Source organism: Oenanthe melanoleuca, chromosome 3 (assembly GCF_029582105.1).
Source record: "Oenanthe melanoleuca isolate GR-GAL-2019-014 chromosome 3, OMel1.0, whole genome shotgun sequence".
NCBI classification, from domain to species: Eukaryota; Metazoa; Chordata; class Aves; order Passeriformes; family Muscicapidae; genus Oenanthe; species Oenanthe melanoleuca.
The window spans coordinates 14864303-14874080 of NC_079336.1; the positions used below are offsets into that span (position 1 = coordinate 14864303).

The following is a 9778-nucleotide window of genomic DNA, read 5'->3' on the forward strand; positions in this document are numbered from 1 at the left end:
TCATTTGGATGCAAACACCAGACTGCATCAGGGCTGATAAGTATAGCAGCAGAGTTAAGCAGAACTCTGGACAGGGTAGCAGAGCAGTGGAAGGAATCACTGCAGCCACAGGAAGGGAGGATGATAAGCACCCAAGCAGGAAAACTGATTGATCAGCATTTGCTAAAACCCATTTTAAGCTGAACATTGTTTCACCTTGATACTTTATAAGAAAGTCCCTGTGAGATCAGTTTTACAAAAAACACCTGGGCTGCATTCACAGAAACCTATCTCATCTTTATTGGTCAGTGTTTGTCCAGCCACTTGCTTTTTTCAGTGCTTATACACATCTATTCTTTTACCTAATGCAGATGTACTCTGGTTTGCAGCAGGCAGATTTCTGCTCTAGTGCATGCTTGCCCTTTCTCCCCTTGGATCTGTGAATCTCTTGAGCTGTGAAAAGCAATGCTGCCCAGTTGTTTGAACTGTAGGCTGAGTGCCTGCAGTTCCTGATGGTGTCTTGTCCTGGTTCCTTTTGTTGCTGATTTTAGGAGCTCTCTAAACACAGAGTCTAGTTTAGAAAGGAGACACTGTTCTGTGCAGGGTGAAAGGTGGAAGTTTCCACAAATCAAGCACAACAAAGGGCAAAATGTTACATCTTTTATACAGTAGAATTTACATGAATCTTGTTATCTAATACATATTCTCTGACTACCTAATGCATATCTATTTGTGTGACATAATCTTATGCAATGCTTAAAACACAAAGTACTGTTTTATTAAGCAACTTCTATTGTAGAAGTTATCTGACGACATTAGTTACATTTACAAAAGGTGAGAAAATGACATCAATTCCTGTTGTAGAAGTTATCTGATGACATCAGTTACATTTATAAAAGGTAAGAAGATACAGCCTGGGGAAAGATAAATCAGCTTGGAGACATCAGTTGCCTAACTTGTTCTGTATTTTTGCACGTGTCAAGTAGTGGAAACTTGTCAGGACAACGGTGAAATAGTGTCATGGAAAAGTGACAAGATGTGGTTTTTGTGTGGCCTGTGATGGGAGACACTTCAGTTTTGTTTGGAATGGAAGGGCTCAAAAAACCAAAGAAATCCTAAATTAGCAGATGATTTTGTCCTCTTGTTTACCACCTGTTTTTCTGCAAAAGATGCATAGAAATGCTTAAATATTTAACTCCCTTGGTTATTGTAAAAATTATTTTATGTTTGTAAAGGTCTTTGAAAATAGGAATCAATAAGCAGCATTACCTTAATCAGAAATTGTTTTTCTTTTCAACAGGACCTTTCCTATAACTTGTCTTTGCTGATCTTTGTACTTATTGTATTTGGAATTGAATCCAATAGGAGAAGCTTAGATTCAGAGGCAGAATGACCATGAGAGAGGAGGAGGGTTTTGTAAGGTAGAAGATTGCTGCTTGGAGATGCAATCTACAATTTCTGTTTGAGGGCCACATCAAGGTGAAACAGTGCTTTGGCCTAATAGATGCAGTCATGTAATTTTCTGGTCAATTAAAAACCAGCCCAGACAATGCATGAAGACAGGGGAGATTAGATAGACTCTACAGAAATGTCTCAGGGAGCAAAAGAATAGAAAAAAGCTGAGTTTGATATGTTGGGGTGGTTGGGCCAGTTCTAGTAAGAGCAGTTCCCATCCTGGCAAGTTCTCTGTGCTGAATGAATTGTGGTATTCAAGATTGCTTCTACATTAGTGGATAAAATAGGCCAGGGAACTACTCACTGGCCACAAGGCCAGCTGGACTGTCACTGCTTTTGAGCATAAATTCTTTTCCTCTCCCACCCTAACAAGGTGGCCCATCCAAAATGTGTGTTGGGAATAGTCCCTGGTTATTGCTCAGAGGGTCCAGGCATTGTGTGAGGGAGAGCTGGTTGCCTGGAACAAGTCTGTGCCAAGGACAGCACTGATGGTGGAGCAGCAGGTGATGCTGTGCCAGTGCTTGGGACCATGCCCTGGCCCTCTTTGGTTGCCTAGTGCAGTGGCCCATGTGCCTCTGACTCTTGGCTGCATCCTACTGCTCCTTCAGCCCTTCCTGGAATTCTTGGCTTGGATATTTGTGTTATTTGTTTGTCTCAGAGCAGCACTGCCAGGATCTGAGCTGCCTTCTGGAGCAGGACAGATCACCCAGCCCATCACTGGCTGCTTGATGAGCAGAGGGAGCCGTGCAGTCCTTGGGCATGGTGGGAAGTGCAGGCTGGCTGCTTGGCTGGATAGTGTGTGAAGAGTAAAAGGGTCACTGCCCTGCCTCAGTACACACACACACACTTGTGCTGGTACAGACCATCATGTGGATGCATTCCCAGGGCAATTCTCTGAGCTGCCACTTCCCACTCATAGCCAGGCTCTTTGGCTGTAGTAACTTTGAAGCAAGGAAGTGGGTCTCAGCTAATAAAATACCTTCTGTATGCAGAAGGCAATAGAAGTTTGGTAATGATACAGCTTTGAAAAGTAGGATGGAAAGTGATTGTGAAACCTAAGTAACTTGCTCTAGAAGAACTAATTTCTTCTAATTTGCAAAGTGAGTGTCATGTAGATTGTTTGTAGGTTTCTATGTGTAGTTACACATACAAGTGTATTTATTTGACAAAATGTGGAGAATGGAATAATGATCTAAAATAAGAGGCTGACTCAGATGACTGGAATTTAATTTGTCAGCAAGCAAAAGTAGTAGCAATGAATAGAAGACATAAAATTACTTTATCAAATTTCCTGCATATATTGTGTTTTACAGAAGGAACAATGTACAGCATATCAAACCAACTCAAAATATTATAATAATGTAAAATGATAGTCACGTTTAGCATATGGCAGAAAGAAATTAAATTGCCAAACAAAACTCATTGCTTTCTGGGAAAGTGCAGATTGTGTCAGGCATGTTTAAGCTCTCCCAGTTCCCATGAAGTATGAAAACTCTGAGTCTACAACCTTCTTGTCTTCCTAGAAAGAAAAGCTTTTCAGTACTGCAGATTATCAGGTCACACTTGTAAATGAGGCACACACTTAACTGATCTCCAGGACTAGGCTGCCTTTCATCATAGAAGCCAAAGGCAAATTTTACATTATCCCAAACCAACCTTCAAGAAATGACACTTGTTGTATGGCAGCTTTTGTTTTTGTTTAGGAGAAAGGTGTTCACCTTGATGCAAAGAAAAAAAAAAGGAAAATTTTTAGTTTCTCTAGCTCCTCAGAAAAGTTCTCTTCAGAAAGGAGACATCACAAGATGAGGCCAAAACATTTTAAAGACTTCGATAACTTCTCTTCAAGCTTTGGGGGACTTCTAAATTATTGTGAAATGCAAAGACTCCTCTTCTGCTTGTGACAAAATGAATTATGCTGTGATCCATATTGATAATAGCAACTGAGAAGGATGATCAGAAGTCTAGCAGAAATCTAGCAATTTTTAATTCCCTGTATTTTTTAAATGAGAGAATAAATTTAAGGGGAAAAATAAGAGCCTGAGGAATTTATTAAATGCAAACTGAGTTGGAATGAGTATGATTTATCCTACTGAGACAACTGAAATGCAAAAACCCCTCTAAAAGCTAGGAACAAGGGTTGGGCTGTGGAAAAATAGAAACCAGCATTCCTTGGCCAAGAAAGCAGATGTTAATCACAAAATTGCTGTAGACTCAAGAAGCATTATTCCTATGCAAGTGCATGCCCTCTAATTCACCTGAAAGATTCTTATCTGTTTTCCCTCCTAAAGTGTGCATATATATCTAGATTACTCCTACAGATTATTTTGCTTTCTTTCATGCTTCTAAACCTATGTTTTGTTATTGTAAGGAGGCTTTTCACATGTGGTTGCAAGTTGCTGTGGATACTGTCCCAAAGTAGACCTGCTGACTGTATCCAAACTGAAGTTCAGGCATTGAGGTCATGAAGTTGGAGACACAAACCCAAGCTGAGGATGGCCACTGGCAGACTGCTGTTCCTGGGGACATCTGCTTTCTCTCACTGGGGTACTTATGTGACATCCTGGCAGCACTGTCTGAAGCCTTTGTGCTGCACTGTGTGTGGGATGAAGAAGAGGAAGGTGGCATTGAGTTGTGAACTATGCAGGTCCAAGGCTTAACAACCCCTCTCCCTGTCCAGCCCCACTTCTATATGACAAGTGTCTCCAGTTCCTTTATACCTGAAATTTTCATGCCTAATTTGTATAATTTGTATTTACTTTGGACATCAGAAAACCAGCCTAAAACCTTGACTGTGCTTCTCTGAAGGTGATCTTTGAGTCTACTCCTTGGTGTTGTCTCTACCCCTCTGAAGCCAAAGACTGAGAAGGAAGGAAGTTGCCAGGAATCTGGCTGGCTATAACTCTCCTTGAAAATGCTGGTTATGCTATCCTTTGCCTGATCTTGTAAGTTGTTAAAGCTGGTGGTCCAGTGAGTACAGAGGAAATCTCTGATGATCACAGAAGAAAGGTTAAAGCAGACAGAGTGAAATTCTAAGGAACTGTTTGGGCCTGATGATGAGAGTAAGTAGCAAGCCAAGGCCTTTCTGAGGCTCACCCTGCTTCGCTGGCTTGAAGAAAATGTGACTAAGGAAAGGAGCTGGAGAGGCCAAAGGCACAAAGGTCTTTTTCAGCCTGGTCTGCCTTTTTCCCCTTTTGGATATACCTTGAGGGAACAGGGTCTGCGTCTCAAGAGCATGTCATACATTGAACTGTTGTTGTGCATTGCTTAGGATGAGCAAAGACAGGAATGGTTTCCTCTGTTCAAAACCTGAGAGTCTTGCTTTTAAGAATATCTTTGTTAAATAAAGTGATGGAAAAATAGTCCTTTGATACAAATGGCCTGGACACTCGTGTTATACCCACTTTGTTATGACAGTACTGTGTGTGATACAGTTTGAGCTTCACGTGCTTGCCAACCCTTTTCCTCTGTTTTTAAATGTTTTTAAAGCAATTTCAAGTCTGCCTAATTCCAAAAATATTAATACAAATGACATTAAAAGATGTTTCTGGTACTCCTCTTTAGACTGTTCTTGGCAGAGGGCTGGGGAGTTCAGCTAGAGCTGCCCAGGCTTGCCAAAGCCAGCTAAACAGCAGGTCCCCCCTCCTCCTCCCTCCACCACCAAGAAGGGGAAAAAAAGTCTGTTGAGCCCTAGATAAGCTTTGCAAATGCTAACAGAAAGAAGTGGAGAATGGTCTAGAAGCCAGATGTGGTGGGGAGAGAGAGGAAAAGATCTGGAAAGTTATGAAATGGTGGAGGGGAAGGTATTTATCACAGGGTGGTAGGAAGGGCTATAGAGGGTATTAAAAACAGGCAAGTGAACATTACTGGAAGCTGATGATATTACAAGGGAAATAGCTACTTGCTGCTGGCTGTGTAGGAGGCCTGTCAGACTTGGGGAAGTAAAAGCATAGTGCTTACATCAACATGATTTTTTTTTCTTAATGGCATCTGGTCCTGTGTTGCATTTGGGCATGATATTTAGTGACCTACCTATATGTGACACATTTGCTGTAGGCAGTGTTGGTTGCTGCAGCTGGCAGGGACAGGAAAGCTTGCAGAGGGGAATTCTGGAGCACAGAGAGCCAGTACTGTCCAAGCCCTGAACAGCTCCAAGCTGGGTACATCAGTGTCAGCACCAGAGGTGTCCTACTGGTGATTTAAACTGTGTGTTTCAATATTCCAGCTTGAACTTTAGCTCTTGGGAGCCACCGTACTAAAAAGAAAATGTGTATTTGATTATGAGTGGAAAGGAGTGCTTGGGCCATCTTCAGCTGTTTGAAAAAAAGAGAAGGATTTGATTTGGCTGTTTTGTTCCACAGAAAAGTGGGGCACAGGGAAGGAAGGGGAATTCCTGCCCTCTCCAGCTCTGTAGCAGCAACCAGGGGACAACCTCAAATTTCTGTGCCCCTGCAAATGCCACTACCTGAGCTTGGCCTTGGCAACATTCAGTGTTGGCTAACTGCTGAGTTTTTCCTTTATAAAAAACACTTTCTAAAAGGCCAAAAGAAATTTCAAAAGTGAGGGAAGAGACCTAAGTTGTGCCTTTCTGGTTCAGAGAAAGGGGGAGAACTGAGTGGATCTAGTCTGGGATGTAATTGGAAATTAGCAAAGCTGTATCTGGGATGGAGCCCAGCTGTGGCTCCTTGATTCTCTGCTGCATCCTCAGGGTGGGCTGGCTCAGCTCTTGCACACCAGGACAGGTGGATAGCTGCCAAAGGACAGTGACCAGAGTGAGGTGTGAGGCAAGCAGTGCCCTCCTACAGCCTACCTGAAACCACAGGAGGCTGCATGGACTGCATGAGCCATGGGGATCAGCCCCAATCCTGGGCAATCCCTAGATGGGGTGAGTCAGCCCTAGATCCTCAGTACTGTAGGAGCAAACCAGGATGTACATTCAGTGTCTGCTGGAGCAGCCAGCTATGTAGAGCTTTTACTGTAATGTCTTATCAGGCTAAGTAAGACCAATATTTGGGATTGCTCAGATCCTTTCTATGCTTTCTTTGGTGTTGTTTTCCTGGTAGTAATGCTCTGCTCTTTTCTTTAGGTCCCAGCTGGCATTTGCTTCATGTGGACAAAGCGCAGAAAGTTTTCCAAGTCCATTTCAGAATATCAGATGCCCTTAAAGGTTTGAAAGGACTTATCAGTCAGCAACTTTGGAAGAGCATTTCAAACCCACTGCCAAATTAATGGGTCAGCTAAATAGTAAGTGGACCTTTTTTACTGCTGTGCATCACAGACCCCTTTCTGTTTCACTGGGCTAGGGTTTTATTGCATGAAAAGAGATTGGACTGGGACTGGATAAACCAGCATTCTTTCCTGAGGACCTAGCAGAGCATGATAATCACACAGTATTGTAGGCAACAAAGTGAATAGGAGCAATTGTATCCAATACCTGAGTTATTGGAACATGCCTGCCTGCTCATGTGAGCCAGAAGAGAAAGATTGTTTTTCCTTTCTGAAGAGGGAAAATTGGAGGGAAGCTGTGCCAGAACCTTTCCAGGTTTAGAGAAGTGGAGGAAACACCTGCTACGCCATCAGCATTCTTGTTAACAGCGAGTGCATGAGTGACAGAATCTGTCCTTTCCGGGGATGATTCAGACTCAGAAGACTCTTGGTAGTGATGACACGAACGCCTGGTAGCTCCTGAAAGCAGAACTAATGAGCAGTGCCACTCACTTAGCGTATGGTTTGACAACAGATGCACATGTTGGTAATTAAGTATTTGGCTGCATTACATTATTTTATTTTTGGATTTCTCAAACACTCCCATTGCAATCTCTAGACACATTAGCATGATTTAAAAGCCCTAAACTTATAACAAACAGAAAAACCAGCTTAGGAAAACTATACCCCACTTTTCAGAAGGGCTCAGTAGTACATGAGCCTTCCTGTGCACCCCAAGCCTGGGAAACATAGGCTCTGTATGGCAAAACCCTACTCAGGAAATAATCCCAGTGATTTCTTCCATATTGAGCAGAGCTGTGTCTGTGGTTTTAGATCAAATCAGTACACAAGTCTTGCATCAGGGTTTTATTCTACTGTATCTTCACATCCATCAGTTCTTGTGACCCAGCAAAGCCTTGGAACAACTTTGAACTTCATGAACTTCATGAATACCTGCATGCAATTATACCTTGCAGTGCTTAGGGAGCAGACTCAAATAGTTCATCTTAGAAGAGATCTTCTGGAATGTCTTATTATGTCCTTGCATGCAAGCAGTTATTTATGTCTATGTGCTAATGCTGACCTCAGCTACCAGTTGTAAAATATGTACATAATGGTACTTGCTGGAGCATCTTGCTCCCAAATTGTAAACCTTTGCTAACTCAGTCTAGATATTTATTAAAACTCTCCCTTGAAACCCAGGCAATATTGCCCTAGATGTCAGATATACTGGAGGAACAGTTACTTGAGAAATTATGGAAATTATGTCCTCATCCCACTCTACCCAGGTTTCTATCATGGGTTATTAAGGAGTAATTAGGGTGCATCATAAGGGCATGATGGAGAAACATATGATGGCAGGAGAGGTCACCTAGTCCAGGAATAATGCACGGCATTAGGGCTTTTCCTGCACATTATGTTACAGGATAATAATTTCCTTTTGTGTGAAAGCTAGGATCTGAGCCAACTACAGTGAACTTGAGTTTGTTTTGAGATTCTGAAAGCAGCAGAACTAGTGAGAAGACCTGTTCTTTATTCTGGCATTAGTAATGGTATACAGCAGAGGTACAAGATCTACTGGAATATCCTTGTAAAACCACCTGTAAAGCTAAATATTTTGAATCTTGCTTAGAAATTCTCAACACTGTTTTACAATTCAAGGAAATTACAAGAATTTGTCTCCACTGCCTTCCAAAAGCATGGCTGGTCACAGACTGTTCTATCTTTTCATGAAAAGGTAAAGTAAAATCTCTTTGGTTTCCTCTCTATCTATGTAAGCCTGGTTCTAGAGCTAAAATTGCAAGATGCTTGTGCAAAGACACATTTGACTGACTGAGAGGTGTCTCTGTATCTTTTTGTGTTCCTATTCACTGGCTGGAAAGTCTGCCTGTGCAACCAGAAAATTACTACAGCTTAGGCTGATGTAGATGTTAGCTATGCTTAATGAAAAAAAGAACTCCAGTTGGTGCTGACAGTACTGAGAAGGACATTTAGAATTTTGAAGGAGAAAGACAGAAATGAGAACACTAAGAAAGCTGTGACCAGGCAGCTCCACCTACAAACCATAACCCTCCAGGGCAGTCTCAGGGTGTACAAGCATACAAAACAGATGACATGCAAACCTGGACTGCAAGCATGAGAGTATTGGAAATCTGTTGCAGGTGTTTGATGGTAAACAGTGTTTATAGCTGCCAGGATGGAAACATTAATGTGTGTGAGTGAGTGCAAGTGGAGGGCAGGCCTCAAACTTTCACCCCATTACCTTCATATTTCGGTTTTGCTTTGCAGAGTACTGTTGAGCTCCCTGTGAGTTCAGACTGCTAGTGAAGCTGCTGTATGATTTTACTTGAGCATGTCCTATTTTCAAATTTGAAATGCCAGAATCACCTGAGAAGTAGTGGGCTAATTTATCACAGGAACAAAAATATACAATGGAGACTGAATGGAAGAGGATGAGTTCTGACAGGCATGCCTTTACTTTTTCAAGCAAGTATTTTTGCTTGGGTGGGTGGTGCATTAGTTATATATACAACTCATGCTTTTAGCTACAGCAAAATGTGAGAAGACATAATAATAGCTCTTCACGCTAAGGCTTCCTCTTTTTTTTTTTTTTTTTTCTTTTTTTCTTTTTTCTTTTTTCTTTTTCAGTTCAGTTAGTTTGAGAGTTTAGATTATTCTCTTTCTGAGAACTGAGGAAAGTATTTTTAATACTTCCCACTGTGAGAGGTAGCTGGGCTGCCCTTAATCTAAGATGAAAATAGCTATACATTTACTAGGGAGTTGGGCCAGAAGGTTGGACTTCTAGTGCAAGGCTCCTGATTACTGCCTTACAGTGGTTCCCAGACAGTCAGGAAGATTTAAAAAAAAAATAAAAAAAAATCCATCCATAATAAAAGGCAAATTCAAATTCACCTTTGAAGACTTGGTGCGTATGAAAGGCTAAATATGCTTTACTAGTATTTTTTTCCAGAGGGAAAAAAAGTAGTAGTAGTAGTATAACCAAAAGAGAAATGTGTTTACTAATTTTTTTTTACTCTAGCCACAAGTAGCTGACAATTGCCCACAATGGAACTGCAGCATGAGAAGCATTCATGAGCCTGTTGGTGTCCTCTGTCAGGGCTGTGTGCAGGCTGGGGTGGAG

General features: G+C 41.7%; 1 long non-coding RNA gene across 1 annotated transcript in view; it reads left to right on the plus strand.

The window, feature by feature from the left end:
- Positions 1 to 8373, plus strand: part of LOC130251576 (uncharacterized) — an 85415-nt gene extending 77042 nt beyond the window's left edge. Inside the window, exons 2-3 of the long non-coding RNA XR_008840182.1 lie at positions 6518 to 6675; positions 8299 to 8373. This is a non-coding gene — a long non-coding RNA (uncharacterized LOC130251576). The remainder of the gene's footprint in view (positions 1 to 6517; positions 6676 to 8298) is intronic.
- The last annotated feature ends 1405 nt before the right edge of the window (positions 8374 to 9778 follow it).